The sequence below is a fragment of the Chlorocebus sabaeus genome, chromosome 8 (assembly GCF_047675955.1).
Source record: "Chlorocebus sabaeus isolate Y175 chromosome 8, mChlSab1.0.hap1, whole genome shotgun sequence".
Classification (NCBI taxonomy): domain Eukaryota; kingdom Metazoa; phylum Chordata; class Mammalia; order Primates; family Cercopithecidae; genus Chlorocebus; species Chlorocebus sabaeus.
The window spans coordinates 125,119,702-125,124,841 of NC_132911.1; the positions used below are offsets into that span (position 1 = coordinate 125,119,702).

The 5,140-nt window shown below is 37.4% G+C and overlaps 1 pseudogene; it reads right to left on the minus strand.

Annotated features, from left to right (window-relative positions):
* Positions 1 to 565: 565 nt before the first annotated feature.
* Positions 566 to 3,966, minus strand: LOC119624758 (large ribosomal subunit protein eL33 pseudogene; annotated as a pseudogene).
* Between the last annotated feature and the right edge of the window lie 1,174 nt (positions 3,967 to 5,140).

Here is a 5,140-nt window from a genome sequence, read left to right on the forward strand (position 1 = left end):
AAAATTACATAATTTTAAGATAAAGCAATAATTAGTAAATAGAAACATAATTGCAACTATCAAAGAAAGCCCTTATACATTTCATGTATGTCAAAATAAAAAGGATACATTTTCAACACATTACCTAATAAAATTGTCAGTGACATTTTGCCCATCTTAAATTAGGAATGTTGGACAATATAAAATTTATTTTCATATATTATGCTTTACTTTGAAGAAACTTTTCTATTTCCTTCTCCTACAGTTTTAATGAGATGGTTGTAAATTTGGTACATTTTGTAGGGAAAAAAAAAAAACATTCATTCTAAGTAAGACAGTACTTCTCAAACTATCTGTGGAAAAGGTCACTTTTATCCACAAATCCATCCTTAATCAATATTTTTGTAAAACAAAAGAATGAGTCACTAGAAACGTAAAATATAAAAGGTACAAAATGACAAAGATAAAAGACATACAAATTATGTCAATAGGTTTTATAATCGGAAGAAACGAACTGTTATTATATATTTTTTCTTTCTTTCCACAAGAGCACAAATCCACTTTTATTTGTGGACTTCTCACTAGTTTAAATCCTTGAGGGGTACAGCGTCACTTGGATTCTGTGTCCAATAGCCTAAGCAGGAAGATTGCTTCGGAATATGGCACGAACCATGCCACTGTTTCCATGGGCCCGAGTTACCTTTCCCCAGATTACTCTGGTTTTGCTTGGTTTGCCGCCAGCAGTCACTGTGTTGTTCTTTGCTTTGTATACATAAGTGCATCTCTTGCCCAAATAGAATTTTGTTTCATTTCAGGCATAAACACCTTCAATTTTAAGAAGAGCTTTGTGCGCCCTTTGGTTCTGGAGACCCCACTTATAAAGACAGCAAAAATTGCATTGGACCACAGGCTTCCAGACAATATTTCCTTTTAGAAGTCCTGTTCCCAGCAGGCCTCCACAGGATCCAAGATGGCAGAAAGAGAAAGACAAGCTATAATTTTCCTAAAGCTTGTTCTCGATGTCTGTTCTTCTCCAGCAGACAGATAACCTTCAGAAATCAGTTCTGATCCACAGAGCATAGGCATCTTCCAGAGCTGGATTCCTTGTCCATATGTTCCATTCCTTTTAGACTTTCTATGAAGTTTCGACTGTCACCTTTGGGACACTGTTTAAATTCCTTCTTTATTCATCCTAGAAATTGAAATTAACTTGTGATACATAGAGCTTTGGATGACTTTGATTTAATCCAATAGCTGGAATTTAGTTGGTAAATGCTTTTCCCGATTTTGACTCTCTGCTGACCAGCAGATTTTGGAAAGCCACAGAGCACATGTTGCAGCCCTATCAGGCTCCCTCCATTCATCCTCAGTTCATCACCCCAGACAGACCCTCAATGGCATTTCTAGGACTCAGGAATATTTTTACTTAATTTCCTTTATTTTTCCCAAAGCTGAAACGTAAAACCATTACCCCCACTCTTCTATTCTCTTTCCCTCCATTTTTATCTCTCAAATATTTTATTTCCATTTTTTCTAATGCTGTACAAGAAAAGGAACGTAAAAATTAGTACCTAGTGAACACAGAAACTGTCCCAGTTGAAGATGTAAACTGATGAAAACCTCTGTAAACTAGAATCTTAAGGAAGAACTTATGGTTAACAAAATTACCTAAAAATTAACTTTAGATATGAAACATTTTCACTAAAATTTGTGGAAGATAGATCTTTAATGGACTCTAAGAAAAATCCCATGTCTGAAGAACTTTCCTAAAGCTTTAGTGTTTTAATCGGGTAACTAGGCATGTCTGCACTAGTTAAACGGGTCTTAGGTGTGACATGATTTATCAATCATATGTTTTTATAGATAGGTTAGCGTTTAAGCTCTTTACAGCTGCACAGCCAGCAGTTAAGTTCTCCCTTGGAGATATTCAGTAGAAAGCGCTATTGGAGGATCAAAGCCTCCCTGCTTTGAGGCTAGTTTGGGCGATGACAATCTGTGTGAACTTTATCACACCACTTGGTTTGGAGCTTCTGGCTTGCTGTTTGTTAAGTAAAGACAGTAAAACCTTTCGGGGAGGAGTGCAGATCAAATGAAACGGTATGGTTGAGATTTAAAAGCAAAAGCACCTCCCTGCAATGAAACTGTCACTAGTGACTAATGACTTCATGAGAATTTAATCTGAGCTTTTCATTGAGCATATGCTGTCTGCCAGGCTTTGTTCTAAGTGCTTTACAAGCATTAACTCCTGTGATTTTCAGAAGGACATGATGAGGCAGGTACTATATTCATTCTCATTTTGCATTTGAGCAAACCGAAGAACACTGAATGCCAAAGTGGATTAAATCATTGACTCAGGGACACATGGCGAGGGAGTCAAGAGTGCTGGGATTTGAACTAAAGGAAGTTCATAGTTAATATTTTTAACACTATGCTATGCCTAGCCCTGGAGGTTCATTCAGTCTAATTAATACAGGCACCCAGGGCCGGGCGTGGTGGCTCACACCTGTAATCCCAACACTTTGGGAGGTCAAGGCGGGCAGATCACTTGAGGTCAGCAGTTCAAAACCAGGCTGACAAACATAGTGAAACCCCATCTCTACCAAAAATACAAAAATTAGCTGGGTGTGGCAGTGCACGCCTGTAATCCCAGCTACTCTGGAAGCTGAGGTGGGAGAATCACTTGAACCGAGAGGTGGAGTTTGCAGTGACCGAGATTGCACCACTGCACTCCAGCCTGGGTGATAGAGTGAGACCCTGTGTCAAAAAAAAAAAAAAAAAAAGGTAAATAAGTAAACAATTTAAAAATACAGGCACCCAGATGTCATTGTCAATTTTTGTTGGCAAGTCCTAGAACATTTACCTCTTGAATATTTTAAAAACCTAACCCTTGCTCTGAACTTAGTCCCATTGTTTTCATTCAGGCCACTAGCTCCTACATTATAAACAATTATTCAGTAATCAGTCACCATCAGACATGTGTGAGATGTTAGAGGGCATCATGGTGAAGAAGTCACATTCACTACCACAGTGGTGTTTATTATTTCCATAAGGAAGACAACATTGAATGCATATGTACAGAATGAGAAAATAATTATTTGACAGTGACAAGTGCTATGAAGGCAAAGGCCACTATCATCTTGTGCCTAGACTTCTGTGACAATCCCTTCACTGATCTGCCTGCCTCTAGTATTGCTCCGTTTCAATCCGTTGAGCACAAAATGCAGTCTGATCCATCCAAAAGCAAATTTGACCATTTGATGATCTTGCTTAAAGTCTCCCATGCCCGTTTGCCATCATCACTCATAGGGGTCAATCTAAGCTACTGGTAACTGGCTTCTACTTTTCTCTTCAGTTACTTCCCATATTCTTTGCTTCTGGATTTTATGCTACATTCATTAGAATTCCCGGTAGGCAGTACTCTCCTATGCATACAACATGTTCCTATTTCTGTGCCTTCGTGCAGGTTGCTCTCTCTACTTGAACCCCTTTCCACCCTTCATCTCCCGTCTGATGTTTACTTTTCAAGAATCACTGCTTCTAGGAGGACGACCCAACGCAAGAAGGACTAAAAGCAAATGACATTGGGGTTTTCATTCCTTGATCAAGTATTGTGTCTTTGTGTTAATTTCATCATTGCATAGAGGTGCGAAGGGCAATACCTAGAATGCAATTGACACTCAGCATGTGTTTGCAGAAATGAACCAGAGAAATCAGCAGATTCTATCATCTCTCCCAGGTCAGTAGTCCCTATCCCATTTCTCTCCCACTTGCCTACTGAAGGAGGATATTTATAGCTATGTCTTAGTGAATATAATCAATATTTTTTCCAAGTACCATTCTCCGGTAAATGCTGACTCTTGCTTCACCCCAGATTAGGCACCTGAAGTCCACAGATCTGGGAAAATTCTTGGTCTTTATAAGACTTATAAGACTTATTATCCACACATTTGGAGATACAGAAAATAATTTTTTACTTTCAGCAGGCATAGTGGTAAAAGAAAAAGCATTGAAATGATTCTGCAACAATATTGCCTTCTATTTTTTATGTCAAAGATAGGTTGGAGGAGTTGAACACATAATGCAGCATGAAACAATTTTATTATATTTTGTCATATACTGGAACCAGGTTTTACATACATTCTGGGTGTTTAATAAGCAGATTCTTTTCACCTCCTCTGAATAAATAGGACATAGTCTCTCGTCAGTATGTTAAGAAAAGCCCAGGAACACTATCCAGTAAAGACCACGGCCGAAATACAGTTTCTACTGATACATGTGATAGAAATTACAAGTGGGAAAATGAGTTGAAATTAAATGTTTGTAAACAAAGTAAACTTCTCCCCAATTCATTTGTCAATTTTGTTTCCTTTATGATTACATTCCTAAGTAGAAATCAGGATTTTTTTGGAGTTTAGATTTCCAAAGATATTTCCCAAAATTGCCATGAGATCCATTACTCAGTATGCAAGAAAAATTAATGTACTAAGTTTTTACTTACATGAGAGCAATTTTAATATTTAAAGATTATGGGGAAGAAATATCATTGTGTTTTTCTACCATATTCTGTGGAAATAGAAATTGAGAGCATTTTCTACAAGTTTTAGAAATGTCTTATTGGAAAAGTTAATAAAATCGAAGAATCAACACAATTCTGTAGTATTCTTGAGGCTAAAATTGTGAGCTATGTATTTCATTTTTAAGACAGAAACAGAACGCAGTGTTAAAAGTACACTCAGCAAAGAATCATTCCCTGAGAAATATGTTGCCTCAATCCTTCTGTTCTCTGCAATAAAATGTAGCACAGTCAAATAAGAGCTTATTACTGCTGCATAAAACTTTGGAGGAGCAGGCAAGGAGAGGAAGCCTGCTTTCGATGTCTACCATCTGGAAATATTAGAACTCAAAGCTAAGATATTTCCAGTTTTCTTGCAAGATAGTAAGTAATGTGTCTTCTCCACTCTCCAGCTCTGCAAACCAGAACAGATGTCATAGGAATGATGACTGTCATAGGTAAATTTCTCCACGTAAGTATATCATTCCTCAAAAGCTTGAGAAAACTATTAATTTGGCTTTTTTGAATGCACAACCCCCACACGTTTTAAGAGAAATTACGTGCAAAGTCATCATTATTCTGTTTTGTAATCCCTTGTAAACATAGAAC